Genomic DNA, 21,719 nt, shown 5'->3' with positions numbered 1-21,719 from the left:
ACTGCTTTACCGAGTTATATCAGAATTCGTGTTATATCGGGTCGCATTATATTGGGGTAGAGGTGTACTTAGCACTCCAGAGGAAAAACAGATATTAGAAATAGATTATAGGTTAAATTGTGAAACATTACAGATATACAATGAATTACCTCAAACTGAAATGCTTAACTGCAAAAATTCAAACTAAATTCCAAGAGATACCATTTCCAAAAGTGCTTGGAAAAGTGAAACAATTGGGTGACTACTTCAAGTTACCCTAAAGGATGCCTTCAAACTAAATATGACTGGCTATTATTCAAACCATTACAACAAATTTAGGACACTGAAATTTAGGATACTACTCCCCTTCCTTGGCAGATCAGCAGTTTTCAAAATGAAATGTTTTCACAGATTTCTGCTTCCCTTACAAATGTTTCCTTGTAATCTAAATACCATTTTTAGGGCACTGATTATATATATAATATGTACATATTTTAAAGATAGTGTTAGAGTATTAAGGGGCATTTTTTCACATTCATGCTGCCCAGTACAGCAGGCATAGAGGTCACTAGACCAAGAGCAAACATATGGCAAACAGAAAAACCAAGCAAAGAAACCTCTTAAACTATAAAATATGAACAAGCAGCACCCTACTTTCAGATATTACAGAAGCCACCTGCAATGCACTCATTCCAGAATTAAGTCTGTATAACGTTTAAAAATTCAGAAGCGAAAAAAAAAAACAAAAAAAAAACTACACGCCATCCTGTATGGCGTTTCTAACCTAGCAAGTACTGCCTACCAATGATTTTGGTGCAGATGACTTTGCTACACTAATTTCAGCACTTAAAAAATATTGTAGTTCAACTATGTTTTCTTATGTTACCTCCAAACATCCATTGATTTTCTTCCCAAATCTAAGTCTGCTTTGGGTAAATAAACTAAAGTTCCTGTGTTATTTCATTCAAATATATGGCTGTCATTTAACAGAGTAACAGAAGTCAATATTTCTAAAGGCTCAAAATATATATGGTTTTCTTCAGTTATGCAATCCATGTGTGTAACCAATGTTACAACAGAACTTATAGTACTCGTGGTATAAAGTCTTCTTCTGACATAGCAGTAAAATACTTTTTCACTTCTAGCGAAAATCCTGGTCCTACTGAAATCAACTGGATTTTTTTGCCATTGATTTCTAGGGAGCCAGGATTTGGCCCATACAGTTTAAAATTTCTCAGTTTTTTTATGACTGTTATTATTCAGGATTTTACAATTTTCCCATTTAAATTTAAGTTACATTTTCAACCTAGGACAAGGATTTTTAAGACAGGAGCAGGGTATAGGGAATGGAGTACACACAGCTAATTACTTTTATTTCCAAAGAGTATGCTTTGTTTTTATGTTTTAAATAGTGCTTTTTAGCTCACTGTAACGGAGTGCACTCACCTCTCGTGAGCACCTCTTTGGCCAAGTGTGTGCGCCCGCTCTCTCTCTCTGATTGTCCCTGCTCTGGGATAGAGCAGTGCCCCAGGGCTCCCGCCCTGGAGACAATGTCTTCGCCCTCTTGGGCTTCTTGACTGTAGCTCTCCAGCTGGGCTACTACAGTTCAGTTCCCTCTCTGGGGTGCCTCAATGTCCAGGCCACTCCCCTCCACCCCCAGTGGCTAACGGTGGTGGGTGGAGGGGACCCGGGCCCATCCTCTACTCCAGGCCCCAGCCCAGACACCCCGTAGATCGCAACGGTCTGCTGTGTCCTTTTAACTATGTCACACGACTTCTCTAATTCCCTTGGCCACTTCCCCACGGTTCTGCACTGTCTTCACCCTTACCACAGAGCTTTGTCCTAATGGAGTCCCTGCAACCAGCTCGGGGCTCCTTTTTGCTCTCCTCGGCTTCTGGCAGCACTGCCTTGTCTGGGCTTCTGCAGCTCCGTCAGCCAGCCACACACCATCCAGGCTCCTGCAGCTCCAGCAAGGAACTGAACTTCCCCTGGCCCTGGAGCTCCTCTTATAGTAGGCTGCTAGGCCCTGATTGACTGTGTCTCACACAGCCACTTTAGGCAGCTTGGTGGACCCTCTGCACTGCCCTTTATTGGACTGGGGTGTGGCAGGGCAATGAGGCCTCCAGCAGGGGGCCTCAAAGGCTCTGGTATACCCCGTCACACCACCTGTGCACCTGATCAATGAGAAATCACTTTTATGGTGTAAAGACAAAAAAAAAATTAACTTAAAAAAAAATGTTTTTTAGAGGGGGATGAATTTAGAGCTCAGAAAACCTCTGAAATGAAAGCCCCAGAGACTAGAGTCCTCTTTCCATATAACATGTACAGCCACAGCACTGCAAAATGCTTTATGCTACTCTTCTAATTAGGGATGTAAAAGGTTCAACGGTTAACCGGTAAGCATTAGGTTTACCGTTAACCAACCTTAACTGTTAACCCAGGCCGCCCCACGCCGGGCGGTGGGACCCCGGCCCCAGCTGTGCTGGAGCAGCCCCAGAGCGACCCCAGCCCTGGCGCAGCCCCTCCAGCTGGCCGGAGTGGCCCCAGCCACGGCCACCCCACGCTGTCTGGCCAGAGTGACCCCAGCCTCAGCCAGCTCGTGCCAGCCATCTGGAGGGTCCCCAGTCCCGCCAGGCCAGCCAGAGCGACCTCGGTTAACAACTAACCAGTTAAACAATATCATTTTAATAGTTTAACTGGTTAACTTTTTAAACCAATATTTACATCACTACTTATAATTTGCCTAAGTGGGTGAAACCACTTCTAGAAGATGGGAGAGTTCCGTTTCTCTGCCCATTCAGTGCTGGAACTCTTTGCCAGAAGCCCTAATGAGGCACCAGTGATGGTGCTGGACAGACCTCCAAACACAATTCACATAGGCCACTAAGCAGATTTAGCAGGGTAATCGCATTTTAAAATCTCCGCCTTAGTCACTGATTACTTCAGACAAATCTGAATTGGCTACCTAAATGTAAAAGAAAAATATCAAGCCTTCTATACTGGGCTCATAATGATAATATCAGAGCACATATCAATCCCATTATCAGTCCTATATGCCAACTAATCCTGCATAATATGCCCAAACATCACAAAGAGTTTGATTTTCGAGAAAAACAATATTTGAGAAAAACAAATTCTACAAAACCCAGCACATGGAAATTTAAACCACAGAGTGGAAAAGCCAGCACTTCATCCAATAAGCCACACAAACCACAGATATTTTTACACCCCCTCTGCCAACACACACAATTTCCCCAGTAATATGAAAGCCCCTTCAATGTGGGAACATAGCCTAAATTTCCTGTGTTCCCAGGACCAGATTCAGTCTCATGATTAAAGACTGCAAAATGAAATGGCACCAAAACAATCCATTCTCATTACAATCTGAAGGCTCTGAAGGCTGAGGGTGGGGGTGGGGGATTATCTGCATGTTTCTCAGTTCTCCCCTCGGTGCCACTTTTTGGACAACCTGCCATTTTTGTTCTGAAGAACCGTGAATCATCTGACTGGCTGAGGATTATTAGAAACATATTTCCAGGAAGATAATTCACAAAATTCCTTTTGCAATCACTTTCAATGGAACAAATTTCCTTGCAGTTTGCTGCAATATATTGGCATTAAAACCAGCTTACCAGGTGGCAAAACCAAAGACACAAGACAACTTTTCAAAATATGGAAGCATCAGACTCTACAGACCCCAATGTCTCTGTTGACCCTTTCAAATATTAACATGCATGAAAACAGAAAAAGGTTTTGCAGCTATATGAATCGTATAAGGAATATAACTTTGAACTTGGATTCAAAATCAAAACAAACATGTAGTTAAACCACCCAACCATATACATAGACTACTAGAGGAAAACACTTATTGACTGCTGGACATGGTGACAATATATATTACAGCATTGTCCCCAGAGCCACTCTTTCCCCTGCTTTTTAAAATATTCATTTAATAACAGATGCACTGTTTGCTTAGTTTTATATAAAATATGAAGGACTGCTGGTAAAAGAGGCAAGAGTTTTTGTTTATTTTTTTCTTATCAAACAATCATCGAGGTGTACTGAGGTTGTTATTCGTTGCAGTAGTAGATAAGTGTTACTAAACTGATCTTGCTGTACTGAAGCACTGCATTGTTAAACATTCCATATTTACATTTTTTATTTTGAATCCCTGAGTACTACTGAAGTTGTAAGTATTAAAAGCTGCATTCCTTTTTATGATTCATTCTCTTTCCATTAGCTTCCAGAACTTTTGTTACACTAATGGTTCTCTGTAGGGAACTAAAGATCTACATGCATGGATCACTTTGCAAGATTAGGGCTTTAAAATGCGGGTACTCTGACTAAATGGGGAATAACAGTCACAGGCATAAATTATTAGCTTCCAAAGGCTATGCTATATTTTCATGATTAATGATATGCTAAACTTAATAAAAACCACAATCCAGGCTTAAACCTGAAAAATCACTGCCCTCAACACTCCTTTTCAAGTTTCATTATGTTGTTATAAATTTATACAAGTATGTAATAAATATAAACTTACGAGCTTTGGACTTTTTATCTGTAGTCATATTCAAGTTTGGATTTTTTTTTTTTTTTTTTTTTAACATTTAGACATGAACTTCGGTCATTAATAGCTTTTGGAAGTTTAAAAGGAATGTCCAAGACAAGATATTTCTATATTATTCACTGTTAGGATTGCCAAGTGTCTGGTTTTCAACTGGAGCCGCCCAGTCGAAAAGGGACCCTAGCGGCTCTGACTGAGCCACTAAAAGTCCAGTCGGCAGTGCAGGGGGTTCAAGGCACGCTCCCTGCCTGCCCTGGTTCCGCATGGCTCCTAGAAGTGGTGACATGTCCTTGTGGCCCCTATGTGCAGGGGTGGCCATGGGGGCTCCACGTGCTGCCCCCACCCTGAGTGCCAGCTCCGCAGCTCCCATTGGCTGGGAATAACGGCCAATGGGACCTGCAGGGCCGGCGCCTGCGGACTGAGGCAGTGTGTGGACCTGCCTGACCGCACCTCGGCCTAGTAACCAGACATGCTGGCCGCTTCCAGGAGCCGCCCAGCCGGAGCCCGCACCTCGAACCCCCTCCCGCACCCTAACCCCCTGCCCCAGGTCAGAACCCCCTCCCGCACCCCAACTCCCTCCCAGAGCCCGCACTCTTCACCCCCTCCCACACCCCACGCCCCTGCCTCAGCCTGGAGCTCTGAACTCTGAGCCCACACTCTGAACCCCTCATCCCTGGCCCCACCCCAGAGCCTGCACACCCAGCCAGAACCCTCACCCTCTCCCGCACCCCAACCCCCTGCCCCATCCCGGTGAAAATGAACAAGTGAGTGAGAGTAGGGGAGAATGAGCAATGGAGGGAAGGGTAAGCAGGGGGGTCCCTCGGAGAAGGGGAGGGGCATGGGCAGGGCTTCGGAAAGGGGTGGGGCAAGGGTGTGATTAGAAAGTTGGCAACCCTCTTCACTGTTCCTGAACTAACTTTCATATACATTTTTGCATTAGGTGTAAAGTATGTATTATGTCAAGTATTAGCCAACAGACTACAAGTTAACCTACGAGTGAAAGGCCATGAGTTGGCTATCAGTATGAACCTAACTCAGTGCAATAGTGTCCAATGGTCTTTACCATCTGATGGCTGTTTGATAGCCCATTTGAAAGTAGTCAATGTCTAAGCACCTTATACTGCATGTTATACTATCTCCAACACAATATATGCTTTTATAAAAACTGAACTGGCACAAAAAGTGAATTATTATCTATCTCCTCCATAAAGGAGGTCCCAGTAGGTTAAGACTGAGATATATTGGTAGGAGAGGATGCACTGCTGCTGTAATTAATTCAGTACAGATTACACCTCTGTCTCTAGTGCTGTCAACTCAGCCCCTTTTATAAAAATTAAGCCAAGTTCAAAATAAAAAAAAATTTCATAACACTTTTACCTTTTAAAATATAATTGTATGGACCAGCAAACAGTAGTTAAATAAAACATTACAGTCACTCCAGAGAACACAAATATAGATTTTAGGTATTGGCATATGGGCCATACAAATCTGTCTGACTAAAGTTAGTGTTTTGAATCTATTTTTAGGCACCTAAATGAACGTGGTCTTATTTTTTAAGGTGCTGATTTCAAATGAGTTTTGTGACTGTTCAGCAACTCTGAAATTAAGGAAATTTTTTAGGTGCCTAAAACTTGATTTAAGAGCCTAACTCCAAGTAACTTAGATTTGAAAGTTTTAGCCAGAGTCTAATGGTATATTTCCATCAACTATTATTTTTCTAACCAAATACAATCATTGTGACCAGATATGCTATGCACGTTACTCAATGTTTAAAGTGTAGTTTCTTGGCATTTGCTGATTTTAATATGTTAAAATTTATTAGACCTTATTACACAGGAAATAATCAGCTTAATCTAGTTAGAGAATGCTAAAAAGGAAAAATTCAGATATACCAAAAAACTAGTATTATTATTAAATTGCATCTCCAAAGAGTTTAACAAACATTTGTATCAGATAACTATCTTCATTTTCGTGTTATACTCTAAAATTTCTAAAATCATTTGTGGCTTTTCAGGCTCTTTGGCTCAGAAAAAAAGGAGCCAGAGGATTACACAAACATCCTTAAAACCACTTCCGTAATAACCCCATATTACAGAAGCCATGTCTAAAGATAAAATTTCTCAGAACAGTCCAGTAAATCTACCTCTGAAAATATTCTGGTATTATCTTAATATAAGTAATCTAGAAACATATCAATGTATGATTCATACAGACGACCATACACTGTATTTCATTGCTAACAAAATGTGGCCAGTATTAGTTTCCGGCCTGTAAAAGATTCCAGTAACTGTGTTGATTGCCTGATACCATATTATGACAAAGTCAATTTTATTCTTGCCAATACTGAATTTTGAGAAAAATTAATATATCTACATGTATACACATCTACCCCACATATGTGATGTTGATAGCCTGGTAATATTTGCTGATACACACTGCATTTTTAATGCACCTTTTACAGCCTCACCTATAATACTGCCCATGAATCTATCTTCCTTGGGGTTTATCCCAAACTTCCAAACTTCTCAGTAGCTGCCTTCAGTCATGGTTTTTTTTTTTAAATGCTATGGTTTAAAAATCATTCCTCTTTTGCCCAAATGGGGAAGTCTCACCACCCTACCCCAAAATCCCCATAACCCTCTTGTTTTGAAATGCAAACTGGGCAATGGACTAATGCCAGGTTGACGATCCACAATCTTATCTTCCACAACTGTGAACAAGGAGATCCACTGCTTTGCAGCAAGGCACACCATGTACTTGCTTGTAGCCCTAGGTAGCTTGAAGCAGGATTTTAAGTAGTAGTGTACACATAAAAGCGCCATTTTGAAAAAAGATTTTAGAAGTATTTTACCTTTGTTACGTTTAATACCCCCTTCTCCCTCTGAGGCCTGTACAGTTGGACTCATGGCACTGACTTCACAAGTAGAATACAAAGAAACAGTCTCAATAACATACTTAAAAGTCTCTACACATTTCTAAAATAATTTTTCTGTTACACAGACAAGATACATGTCTGTATGCCAGACAGAATTCATGATGCTGTGGTAGGATTATTGACGCTTGCGATGCCCTGCATAACTCACTGAGGAGTCATCCAGCCATTCCCAAGCCCTTTATATCATCCTTCACAATTCTGCATTACATATTTTAAGTTCTGCAAGTGCAAAAAATAATTAGAAACATTACAAATTTTGATGGGATTTTCAGTTCCCTAAAATAAACGTTTGAAAGTTTGATGTGGGGGAGAATAGAATAGACGAGACTTTTTCAATAAATTATACTACAAGTTGAAAATTATACATAATAGACAAAATAAAATATTTGAAATTATACATATGTGGAAAATATATAATGTTTGTGTATGTTTACATTATTTTAGGTGATGCTAGTAGCACTGCCTAATACTGGGAATTGTCAGACAATCTTAAAAGACTCTTTTTGTTTGCTTATTACTTTGCCAAACTTTAACCACTGGGGCTGAAATTTTCCACATTAGGTGTCCGCTTTGGGCTGAATTTTTTTCAAACTTCCAGCCAAAACAGTTCAGCAGTTTCTGAGAACAAGGCTAAGGAAAAAGTATGATTTGCCCATGTTAAAAAATTCTGGTGACCTTTTCTTTGAATAGCTTTTGCACGCCTGTACTTTGCAGCAGGGACTTGAAATTTGTGTCAGAGATGTGCTTTTTGCTGTCTCCATGAAAATCTGGCTAAATCTGGCCAGATTATAAGACTTTGAAAAATTGCAATGTGAACATGCCCACATCTTCAGTTTTGGCAGTTAAAATCTCCAAAGATTCCCATCGTCGTCACTAAGCATGGAACTGAGAAGAGAAGCCTGTTTCTCCAGTGCTCTCAGAGACCTCCCTGCTGGCACCAAAGCAGCAAGGAGGAATAAGCTATCTGATTTGAATGCAGATGAGACAAGAGTCAGCCTGAGAGGAAGCGGGAAGAATGATGGAATGGTTGGGGCAAGAAGTATGGGGGTGGGTGGGACTAGGAAAATGGGGAGCCAGTTGGCTGCTAAGAAAGGAAAGCTGTGGGAAGACAACAGCTGTAAGGGCAAAGAGACTGGGACAAGGAAGAGAAAGCAGAAGGAGACAAGGAGATGAAGAGTGGTTAGGGTGAGGAGACAGACTGGACAAGTAGAGAGACTTGGAAATCAAATGATGAGGTAGGAGGAAGCATGGAAAGAGATTGCATGAGAAGCCAGGGGATGGAGGGGACAGGGACTGGGACTGGATGGGCAGGCAAGGAGACTGGGATGAGGAGCTTGAGGGTAGTTGGTGGAAAGAGACAGTACTGACACAGGTTGGAGGGATAGGGCAGAAAGAATTAAGCTTGAAGAGAGTGGATGGACAAGTCTGTGCCCATTAGAGTACACTCCCCTTCACAGCCCAGCATGGAAACAAGATACGCATCTCACCATTCCCTCTGCTGTCAGCAAATATCAATTAAACCTTCTGGCAAAGTGTGTGTCTCTTTCCCTTCTAATACTGGTCCACATACAGAATGAAAATGTCCTACTACTCCATTAGCTCAAGTAGCTGAGGTCTGTGCATTAAATCTAAAGGTTCCAATCCTGCTAAAGGTTCCAATCCCTTCTTCATTCAGTGCGAGGGAAGGACCTGTTCTGGGAATTAATCAAGGTTGTGTATAAGACTGCTTTTTGTTCAACCCTTGCCTTATTTGTAGCAAAAGCTGGAATATCTGAAGTGAATGAGGCAAGAGACTTCAGAAACAGAAAGGATGGTCTCATGGTTAAACCAGTTGAAAGCATCCCTGGAGAACTGGATTCTATCCCTGACACGGACACAGAATTCCTGTGTGATGCTGAGCAAGTCACTTAAACTAAATTTTTCACAGGTGGTCACTAACTACATATTTCTAATTTTCTGGGAGTCCAACCTGAGATCCTGGGGAGTGATTTGCAAAAGTGCTGCAACTGGAGTCTCGGGAGCTGTGCTTTGAACATATAAAGTGCTTCCTCAGGCAAGGATTTTTTTTATTATTATTATTATAATTGCCAAAATAGTAATGCTAATTCGTAATTCTTGTGACAGAAAATCTTTACATATATAGGATTTTTTTGTAGCATTTTCGTTAAGTACCAGTTCATCTAGTACTTATTGCAGATTTTCTGAGAAATAATCTTTTTTCAACAATGTGTGTGCGAAAGCAGATTTCCAACACGCACAGTCTGAATTTCTGAGATTGCAACATTACTAGGAGAAACTGACATTTCCCATCAATGCAGTACATCTACTCTGCTGCAAGCCATCTGAGTTCAGGAGTACAGATTTTAACAAGCAAGTTATTGAAAGTCTCTGACGTATTTCTTAAATATTTCTTGTTTATTCTGACAATAAACTGTGCCTCATTTTTGTTTGTGCTGTGGTATTTGCTAGTAAATTTTTGCCTAAAAGGAAGGCTGTGTTTCCACTCTTTAAACCTGCTATTTCCAGATCAATTGTGGGACATGATTTCAAAAACAAGAGAAAAACATTCAAGTCATTACATGAGATAACATACAAAAACAGCTTACCATCCTTTTTTATGGATACAGTATACTTGGCACCATTTAATGTTTGCAAATTTTACTCTTCCCAACTAATGAAGCACGTATGTGATAGCTCAGTGGTTTCAGTTGGCTAGGAACAGAGTTAAAGACAGTCTTTTTTCAAATGAGATAGCGTTGGATGGGTATATTTTCACTATCATTCAAAAAAGGTTCTTCAATGTCCGTTCCTAACTATAGGATGCCACATCCTTCTGTCATGACACCACATTTTTATATATACCCCTCAGACTGCCTGCTTCTCCCCACCTTTCACTGACATCCCCCAACTCTACTTCTTGCTCCCCTTATTCCTTTGACTTCTCAGTGTTTTCTGACTAGTTCCCTAACACATTCCCTTTCTCTGAAGCCCCCTCCCAGCACCTCCATGTGGAGATATGAGGGTCTGGGGGAAAAAACGGAAACTTTAGGGGGGAAATGGTTTTTTTCCAAGTTTTCTTTTTCCTGAGGCCCGGTATGGAAAAATTGGAAATTTGGGGAAAAACTGAAAAGAAACTGTTATATGAAATATATTCTCAGAATAAACAGTGAAAAGAAGAGGAAAGAAGGAAAAACTTGAGCTATGCTAGCATTAGGGGACCAGACAGCAAGTGTGAAAAATCGGGACAGAGGGTGGGCGCAGGGGGGTAATAGAAGCCTATATAAGATCCAAAAATTGGCACTGTCCCTATAAAATCGGGACATCTGGTCACCCTAGCTAGCACATCCAAGAATACATTAGTAACTGTTTACGTTGTATATAATACTGGTTCACAGTATTGTTAGTTTTGTCTACAATTACACTTGTGTATATGATAATGCACTATTAAAGAGTTTGGTGTTGCTACTATAAAGTTTGGATGTTGATTCTTAATATTGTTCTCCGTTAACAACATTACAGTTACATCATTTTCTAAACCTTTTCTCTAGAAACATGAGTTTCTTCTGGGTCTGCATGATAATGTCAGGTCAGGTCTATTGGTATATAATTTCTGAGCCCAAAGGATACAACCTTCTTTTTTTGTTTATAACAATTGATGCTTTCAATTTTCAACATTTTATATATTTTTCCCCCTGTTTGACAACAGGCAAAATGGCACCTACATTTGTCAGGCATGTCCATCCCTTATACTAGATATATTTGTCAATATTATTCAAATCAAAACTAAATAATTTATATTTATTTATTTCATAAATATACCAAACAGTACTTTTTATGTACTAAATTCAAAAAAAAAAAAAAAAATATATATATATATATATATATATATATATATATATATATATATATATATATATATATAATTCTTTAAAGAGTAAATGAAGTTAAGTTTTGATAAACAATTAACTACCTTGGATATTTCATCTTCTCAGAAAATTTCCATTTTTTCCTAAGAAACAGGGGGTAGGGGGGGACCACTTTTTCCCTCCAAATGCCTTCAAAATTTCCAGAAATTTTACATCTAACTCCACACTCTCCTGTCTGGCCCAAAACGACCACAATATTCTCCCCTCCCCTCCCCCACCACACCCCCAGCTCTAGTAGAAATAATGGAAGGTAGCAGCAATTTGTGCCAGGGATGGCCTTACATTCACTTGCAAAGGTTAATGGAATATGGTGGCTGTGACACTGTATGGAATCTGGGGGACACTTTAGGATATTATGAATATCAATATTGTAAAACTGCAATGAGTAATGCCAGATATGCGATGTAAGGTATCTGCAAAAATGTTACAATTTGCCAGATATGATAATCTCATTTATGTGTTTGTATCACCTCTGTATTATGGATTATAGATATGTATGTATGTATTTCAAAACTTGTGCTATGCTTCTGGGTGACACCCCCGCAGACAGTTTGGCATCAGCACTGTCTAGCCTGCTTGATGGCCCACTGAGGACCATCAGCTATACATTGACCCATTAAGAGAAGGGAAAGGATACACCTTATGACTCAGCAAGACATGCAGGGGCATGCCTATGGACAGAACTCTAAGGCTTCCAAGACATGTGCTGTGCAGCTTGAGTTTGGGACAAAGAAAGGACAAGCTGCATGGCAAAAGACTATAGAAGGCAGCTGCACCTTCTCCATTTTGCCTTCAATCCTGCTTCTTACCACTGGAGGAACTTTGCTGCAAACTGAAGCTCTGAACAAAGGACTGAATGACCCCCATCCAAACTGTGGATGTGTTCCAGAGGGACTTTCAAGCCAGCAAACTCACCAATACTGCTAGGAACCTCATGGACTTTGAATCTTTGTATGTATGTGACTGCTTTACCATTTAACATCTCTCTTCTTGTTCTTTTTTCTTTATTATAAACCTTTAGTTTTAGACACTAAAGGATTGGCTGGCAGCGTGGTGTTTTGGGTAAGATCCAAACCTATACTGGCCTGGTGATGTGGCTGACCCTTTGGGATTAGGGTGACCAGATGTCCCGATTTTATAGGGACAGTCCCGATTTTGGGGTCCTTTTCTTATATAGGATCCTATTACCCCCACCCCCGTCCCGATTTTTCACACTTGCTGTCTGGTCACCCTATTTGGGATCCGAAGAACATTTTGTATATGTGAGCAGAGTTTTTTAAATAACTTCTCGCTGTACTGGACCTATGTGCTGACTGGGAGCCAGAGGACTGGAATGCAATAAAGGGGGCTGTGGGAGTCCTTTTTTGCTTCTTGACAACCAGATGAGAAGCACAGTTTGTGACTAGTTGGGGAGTTTAACATCAGTGTTACCCACTAGTTTTGGGAGTATCTGCTCTTCCTTTTGCAGCCTGCCCTGACCTTGCCATTTCCATCACAGTGTCCATCTAGTTGAGGGCAGCCTGTGACTTCAGTCCCATTGACAAATATTGTTAGACCTGTAGCAAAATCATGGGAGCTGATAATACAATATACATCATTTTAAACACACATACTCTTTTCAAGAAAGTCCTCTCCCTCCCCTTCTATTTACTTATAATCCTCAATTTTAAATTCACTCAGTCTTGTAGCCACTACTCTTTCTCAGCTCTTAAAGCAGAACAACAGCATTAAAGCCTCCATCTGCTCTAAAATAATCATTTTCAACATTGTTCTTAAACGCCATTTCAAGTAACAAAGTTCTGATGGCAGATCCTAAAACTGTACAGATAGGACACAATTATAACAGTTGCCGTGAGCCTTCACTACACCGGAGAATGGTTTTCAGCAACTGTTTTTACAAAAAATTCACACCAAGAACTCTTATCAACAACCAGGCACTCAGATACCACAGAATATGCTATGAGGAGAAAGTGTGGGTTACACACCTTAACACAAACTGCCTTCACCAAACAAGGGCAGAGAAGAAGATTGCATCATGGAACAGGTCACCCAAATACCCTGAGAGAATCTACCTCAATACAGGGAAAAAAAACCCTCCAATCGCAACTTGTATTTAGCGATGACACTGAGTACCTTTCCAAGACCTGAAGAAAAGCTCTGTGTAGCTCATTGGTTCCCAAACTTTTCAGCATCATGCCCCTTTTTAATTTTCTAAAAACCCTCAGCCCCCCATCTCTCCTTTACTATCATCCAACCGCCCTTTTAACAAATTCAATTCGTAATTTAAAATTTAAAAAAAAACAAAACTTGGTATAACATTTTTTATTTAAAATTAAAAATAAGAACAAATAGTTTTTCTTGGCACAAAAATTTAATAAAAATGTAATTTAAAAGAAGAAATAGCTTAAACAAAATGAATTTAAGGTGAAGGATGATGCTGCATTTTCTTCATGAGTTGGGACATCCTAGGTGCGCAACTCAAATAGTTTTTGACATCCAGTTGATTCCTTTGTTCCATTTTTATTAAGACTAAACTTGAAAAGCTTTTTTCACAGAGGTACGTCGACAAAAACGGAAGAATAATACGTAGCGCTTCTTCTCCAACTTTCGGGTAAATTGGGAAATATTTTATCCAAAACTCCTCCAGGCTTAAGTTTTCAAAAATATCTTTCATACTTGAATCGTATTTCATTTTGAGTGCTTGTTCTTGCAATACTTCTGTCAATGAATCGACATCAACGTTGAACGGATTATGTACTATTTTATGAAGGGGGTTGCCAGAAAAGTTGTTTGGAAAATAGCGGATGAATTCGTCAGCAAGGCAGTCCAGATGAAACACAATTTTGTTCTTCGCATCCTCTTTACAAAGTTCTTGGAAACCTTCATTTTCAGCGAGTGATGAAAATGTTGGAAAAGATGAAAAGTCAGGTGTCTGAGCTTGCGTTCAACGTTTCCAAAGCTTGATTTTTTCCGTAAATGCTTTGATGGCATGGTGGTGTGCTATAACATTTGCACCATTATTTCCTTGCAGCTTCAAATTGAGATTGTTCAAAGATTCAAAAATGTCCACGAGGTATGCCAGTTAAAGTTGAAATGTTTGGTCCGTAAACGCACGATATAACTTCTTTTTTCTGTTGCTTGAGGAAAATTTCCACTTAGTCTTTCAGTTCAAATATTCTCAAAAGCATGTTCCCTTTGGAAAGCCATTGTACCTCAGTATCAGGGGGTAGCTGTGTTAGTCTGTATCTACAAAAACAACAAGGAGTCCGGTGGCACCTTAAAGACTAACAGATTTATTTGGGCATAAGCTTTCGTGGGTAAAAACCTCACTTCTTCAGATGAAACAAAAGAATTTTATGATCCACTCCCAAATCTGCGCAAAAAGCTGCAAAAAGTCTCGTTCTTCACAAAATTGACAACTTGATAGCCAAATTCAATGAGTCACGTAGGTCATCTGGAAGGGTTTTAACAGCCAACGCTTGTCTGTGTATGATGCAGTGAGTCATGGTTACAGCTAGATTTTTTTCTTTCAACAATGTCACAAATCCAGAGCGAGAGCCAAGCATCACTGGAGCACCATCTGTGCATACACCAACCAGTTTTTTCCATGAAAGTCCATTTTCTTCAAAAAAGTCGGAAACCATTTTCATAACATCAGAAGCCTTTGATGTGGTCGTCAATTCCTTCGAAAAAAGGAGTTCTTCTTTCACAGTTCCATTGTTAATTAATCGAATGTAGACAGGCAACTGACAGCATTGTGCTACATCAGTGGTATTGTCACACTGAACTGTGAAAAAAGGAGCTTTCACTGCCTCCACAACTTGAAGTTTTAGATCTTTCACCATATCATCAATGCAATATTTCACGGAATTGTCAGAAAGCGAAATTTCCGATATTTTTTTCTTGCTTTCGGCACCAAGCACAATATCAGCTGCTTTCAACAATCAAGGCTTCACAAGAGTTTCTCCTATTGTGTGCGATTTCTTGGCTTTAGCGATGAGCAATGACAGTTCATAAGATGCTTCTACCACTTTGGCCAATGCTTGATGAAAAGTTCCATAGTGTCCAGCTTCGTGCATTTAAATTTTGAAGTTTAGCAGCCAAAAAACTCTTTTGGTTTGTCTTTCAAAGCGCTATGGTTCTTTGTCAAGTGTCGCTCAAGATGACTAGGTCTCAAGGCATCATTGCTGAGAACTGGGTGGCATACTATGCATTGAGGATGATCTATCCCTTTTTTTCCATGATGGTGAAACCATACTTAAATGTAGTCTTCATCGTACTTTCTTTTCTTAATCACTGCCATAATAGTCTATTAAAAAAAATCTATAAAAATAATTTTCCTGATTCGTGAATAATAACAGCCGCAAGTTAATTTGAGTTATCGCGAACGTTTATTTACTACTACTATTACGTACGGACGCATGTTGCCCTATATATACACCCCACCACCAGTCCAACAAGTAGCTGGTCTTGCGCGGTGAGTGGTGGAGGTAACCACTCCCACGATAGAACAGTGTCGAACACTCTCGCTAGAGAGCTAGGAAGTTTTTAAAAGTTCCATTGCTTTCTACATCGTTCTTCGGCCTCCTCACCGACCAAAACGGCACTCCTACACATCGAAAGGCAAAGAAATAAAAAATATTTACATTTCGTGGTATGAAATTTGAAAACATTGCAGTTATATACTTTTATTTATAGTTGTATTTTTATTATTATTGTACTTTATTCTTATCTACTTATATTCATAACCAAAAACGAGAAGATTGTTAATACTTATCGTAGTTAAATAATATAGGCCTGTAACTGGACAATTTTATGAATAGTTATTATTATGTATACAGAATATACATGTATATTATTATGTATACAGAATATGTATAATTTATTGTCTGTTGATCTATTAAATAAATACATTTTAAAAAATTAAAAAATAAACAACAAAAAATTTTACGCTGATAAATTTTTTTCGTTATGACAATTTCACAGCCTCGTGCCCCCCTTGGAATTTCTTCACGCACCCCCCAGTTTGAAAACCGATGATGTAGCTCAAAAGCTTGTTTCTTTCACCAACAAAAGTTGGTCCAACCTTTTCTCTCAGGGTTGGAAAGAAAAGTGTTTTCAGCACCAGTGCAGGAGACCTATCAACTCTAGGGCTCTCAACATTTCCAACACAGGTGGAACTGAACCAGCAACAGTGACAATTTTTTGTAAATATTCCCTAGCATGGAAAAGATCTAAGAAACAATTTGCTTAGCGTAGACAGAGCCTAGAGCAGACATTGCTAAGTATCTGCTTAGTCTCAAAAGATAAAATGTAGGCTCTGTGACTCCCACACAACCACTCTGTCAGGCGATATTTACAATGGCTTGTAGCCGCATTGAAAAAAAAAGTAATGTGCAAAATATGCATTTCAGTCATTACAGAGAAGGGATTGAGAAATATGAAGGAACAATTCCAACACAAATGGCAGAAAAAACCTCCTTCCAGCCTAGGCTGTGAGACAAGAAAATCCTGCTTTGCAGAACACGTAAGCCTATGACGATCTGAAAATGGACAGCAGGGTACTGAGATAATATATTTGAAACTGCCTTGACTCCACTTAAATTTTTATTTTTTTAGGTTGATAGTGCTTAAGAAAATTAGCATTTAAATGTTCGCAGTGAAGCTCCCAAATTAACACCTCATTGAAGTAAACAATGTGTGGGTGGAAAGTACAGTTCACACCTTTGATGCTGCAGGAGATTTTCTGCAGTAATAATCATACTTACTTGCCACTGTAAAACACTCTGTATATTTGGAGCATGGCACAGACATTAACTAATTAATCCTCATACCACCCTTGTGAGGTAGGTCTGGATACACAGCGAGGCTGAGTGTACCTTGTGATGGTTATTTCGGAAAGGAGTAGGCTACTTTTATTTTTTAATCTAAGAAATCCTAGATTGTGAAGCAACAGAAGAATTTTAGAAAGAATTGAAACTGCAGAATCTCCTCCCAGCAGTGTTACTATCAGTTTCCATGAAACCTAAGTAAAATTTACAAAACAGAACAAATAATAGAGGTAAACAGAGATTAAACAAACAATGGAATTAGGGCATTTTCATTGTCAGATGCCAGAAGAATTTCTTGCAGGGCAAGAAATTTTATATATACACAAACAGTTTACACTACCCTTCTAAGCCACATTTAGGCTGTGTCTACAACAAGGAATTTTAGAGAAAAATATCCAACTAGTGCTACTACTATTTCAGCTGAACCATTGTTAGCATCAGTGAGAGTCCTAGCATAGCTGAAAAGCAAGTTTGATTAATATAATGGCAAAACACCAAAAGCAACTAAAACCTTGTTTAATTTTATTTTGTATAATTCCTAATGTAGAGAAAGCTTTAGAGGACAGTACATGATGGAGTCAAGTGCCGTTTAGCGTGACCATTGCTTTCCTGCTTAAACCAAGGAGAGATCTGGTGCAAAGGAGGAATTAAGTCTCATGGAAAATTTTGTTTAAATTAAGCCAAGAGCAGCTTTCTGTAATAATTTACTGACCGGAACAAAAATATTTTATATATGTACCCTTAGTAGCATGTAGCATATAAGAATTATGAAGGATCACATACTGATTCATGAACTAAGTGATATGTGTATGTATTAGATTACACACATGTACTATATATTTTATGACATATCTGCAGAGTAAACAAAAGTCTTTTCCATGTTTAATCATAGAATCATAGAATATCAGAGTTGGAAGGGACCTCAAGAGGTCATCTAGTCCAACCCCCTGCTCAAAGCAGGACCAATTCCCAGCTAAATCATCCCAGCCAGGGCTTTGTCAAGCCGGGCCTTAAAAACCTCCAAGGAAGGAGACTCCACCACCTCCCTAGGTAATGCATTCCAGTGTTTCACCACCCTCCTAGTGAAATAATTTTTCCTGATATCCAACCTGGACCTCCCCCACTGCAACTTGAGACCATTGCTCCTTGTTCTGTCATCTGCCACCACTGAGAACAGCCGAGCTCCATCCTCTTTGGAACCCCCCTTCAGGTAGTTGAAGGCTGCTATCAAATCCCCCCTCATTCTTCTCTTCTGGAGACTAAACAATCCCAGTTCCCTCAGCCTCTCCTCACAAGTCATATGCTCCAGACCCCTAATCATTTTTGTTGCCCTCCGCTGGACTCTTTCCAATTTTTCCACATCCTTCTTGTAGTGTGGGGCCCAAAACTGGACACAGTATTCCAGATGAGGCCTCACCAATGTCGAATAAAGGGGAACGATCACGTTCCTCGATCTGCTGGCAATGCCCCTACTTATACAGCCCAAAATGCCGTTAGCCTTCTTGGCAACAAGAGCACACTGTTGACTCATATCCAGCTTCTCGTCCACTGTGACCCCTAGGTCCTTTTCTGCAGAACTGCTACCTAGCCATTCGGTCCCTAGTCTGTAGCAGTGCATGGGATTCTTCCGTCCTAAGTGCAGGACTCTGCACTTGTCCTTGTTGAACCTCATCAGGGTTTTTTTGGCCCAATCCTCTAATTTGTCTAGGTCCCTCTGTATCCGATCCCTACCCTCTAGTGTATCTACCACGCCTCCTAGTTTAGTGTCATCTGCAAACTTGCTGAGAATGCAGTCCACACCATCCTCCAGATCATTAATAAAGATATTAAACAAAACTGGCCCCAGGACCGACCCTTGGGGCACTCCGCTTGAAACCGGCTGCCAACTAGACATGGAGCCATTGATCACTACCCGTTGAGCGCGACGACCTAGCCAGCTTTCTATCCACCTTACAGTCCATTCATCCAGCCCATACTTCTTTAACTTGGCGGCAAGAATACTGTGGGAGAATACTCTCCACCTCCCCCCCAACACCCGGGGCGGTGGGGCTCGGGCTTTAGCCCCCCCACCCCGCAACCCTCCTGGGGTCCTGTAATAATTTTTGTTGTCAGAAGGGGGTCATGGTGCAATGAAGTTTGAGAACCAACGGCCTAGACAAACTCTGTGATAACCATTGTCAAACACAGCAGGATTTCCTACTGTAGACAGAATGTGCGTGCTTTGCTTTTTTGCTTTGGAGTTCTCTCTCATTTCTTGCCAGGTGCTCCCTCAAATTACATTTGTTCTTCTGGGAAATGGGAGGGGAAGAGGAACATCGCTGTACTTATTTAAATATGAAGTTAAAGTAAGGCAAAGGGCATGTATGTCAGGTTAAAAGGTAATAAAATCCTAGAGATATATGCCGGATCCCTCCAGGGATTGCTTGTTCACAAAAGGAAGAGTAATGGCTGACGTGAAAGAGAAAGCTCTGCAGAACAGCACCAACTCTAGTACACTAAGTATTTGAATAATGGATAGTGTTTTTCCCCAGAAACAACTGAAAAAAGGGGAGTGATAAAGTATAATCAACCAGGGGAGGGATACCTCAGTGGTTTGAGCATTGGTCTGCTAAACCCATGGTTGTGAGTTCAATCCTCGAGGGGGCCATTTAAGGAACTGGGGTAAAAATCTGTCTGGGGATTGATCTTGCTTTGAGCAGGGGCTTGGACTAGATGACCTCCTGAGGTCCCTTCCAACCCTAATATTCTATGACTGAGGGAGAAAGGCTGCTTGCGGCTAAATAAGTGACACTGAAAATTAGATTCTACCCACTCAGTCCTTTGTGCTCAAAAAAGCATCTTTTTTGTGGTTCTTGCCTTGTGTTTGGATTTTCTTTAGTTTTTTTTAAATTTAATAAGCCAAGAATTTTAACTAATCAAAAGGGACTCCAATGAGAATCTCCCCAAAAGGCAACCCAGAAACACAGTACATAATTCCAGTGCAGAAGAAGAACCCGAAATCGCAAACCTGTGTCATTGCTAGCAGTTTCAATCGCTCAATAAAGGGAGTTGATATAATTATGAATACCCTTCTGGTTGCCTCTCTCAGACTACCAATATCATCTCAGTCATTATTCAACTGGACTTCAGCCAGCTAGCTCAGCCAAATCCCAATTTCCAGTAAACACTGTCATCCATTACACTACATGAGACAAATTAAAGACAAGAAGTTGGGTACCATCTGCATGCTTCCTACAGACAGGAGACATGTTTTTATAGTAACCCATTCAACTCAGTAATAATTATTATTAGCTGATAAGCTTGATAAATATTTACAAATATCAGAAAAGGCTAATCTGCCAAATGTAACTTGTCTGTAGAAAGATTTAGTATTTACTCTAGTTCCGCCATCCTTGCCACAGAAATTTTATCTTGTAGACCTTTCAAAACTTAACTTGATGCCTCATATTGGAATAATTTGAAACAGAAATGCAATTCTAAGAAGCGAGTTCATTTTGACTGTAGCTGAAGTATGACCACAGAATTACCAGTTTATTCCATTTCCCAAAAGTCTTTGTTAAATTATAGGATTAAATTATATAAATTCATATAAAATTATCCCAGCTGGATGGACTATTCACTTCTAAGCATCACACATAACGAAGTATCCATTTACAATTATATAATGGGACTGTATAATCATTATGCTATTTCTGCATAATGTTATTGGCCAAAACGCCTTGGTTAAGACATGACAAAAACACAAAACACAAGAGCAAAACAAAAACAAGAGCAAAAAAGCTTGATATGACCCTTTTGGCATCTATAAGCCTTCCCATAATATAAAAAACGTGAAATCTTGAAAATGAGGTTAACAGAAGAGAATAAAGTGAGATAACACTTGGTTTGCGTGCAAGAGGGGTAAATTTAGAATTGACATTAGTAGTACCTAGTAACCTGCATCTGCCATACTTCCTTCAGTTATGATCTTAGATCTCTTAAGCTATGAAAAAAGAACAGGAGTACTTGTGGCACCTTAGAGACTAACAAATTTATTAGAGCATAAGCTTTTGTGGACTACAGCCCACTTCTTCGGATGCTGCATCCGAAGAAGTGGGCTATAGTCCACGAAAGCTTATGCTCTAATAAATTTGTTAGTCTCTAAGGTGCCACAAGTACTCCTGTTCTTTTTGCGGATACAGACTAACACGGCTGCTATTCTGAAACCTGTCATTAAGCTATGAAGGCTCTGGCCTGACCAATAGGGGCAGACATAGTCATGCTTCAATTCTCACAGGTCTTTTCGGGCTACCCCATCGTATAAACCGTTGCTCACCCAAGTGGTCCTATTGAAGTCAGTGAGTTAATGGGTAAGCATTACTGAGAATGTAAACGATTGTAGGATCGGCTCCTGATGATAATCTCCTCAGAGCAGGATCCCATGCCTTTTGTCAGTTTGTAAGCAGTGTCAGTGCACATCTATGGCAGTTTAGAAATAAAAT

At 40.0% G+C, this 21,719-nt stretch overlaps 1 protein-coding gene across 9 annotated transcripts in view; it reads right to left on the bottom strand.

The window, feature by feature from the left end:
- Positions 1-21,719, bottom strand: part of EML4 (EMAP like 4) — a 258,663-nt gene that overhangs the window by 122,722 nt on the left and 114,222 nt on the right. The window contains exon 1 of one of the 9 annotated variants that reach the window (XM_065589539.1): positions 1,426-2,026. The exons of the other annotated variants lie outside the window; for them this stretch is intronic. The gene's annotated coding sequence lies outside the window, so the exon portion shown is untranslated. Of the gene's footprint in view, positions 1-1,425; positions 2,027-21,719 lie in introns of those variants that run through there. 9 annotated transcript variants of the gene reach the window in all.

The sequence above is a fragment of the Chrysemys picta genome, chromosome 3 (genome assembly GCF_011386835.1).
Source record: "Chrysemys picta bellii isolate R12L10 chromosome 3, ASM1138683v2, whole genome shotgun sequence".
Classification (NCBI taxonomy): Eukaryota; Metazoa; Chordata; order Testudines; family Emydidae; genus Chrysemys; species Chrysemys picta.
This window is presented reverse-complemented; position numbering and strand designations above follow the sequence as displayed.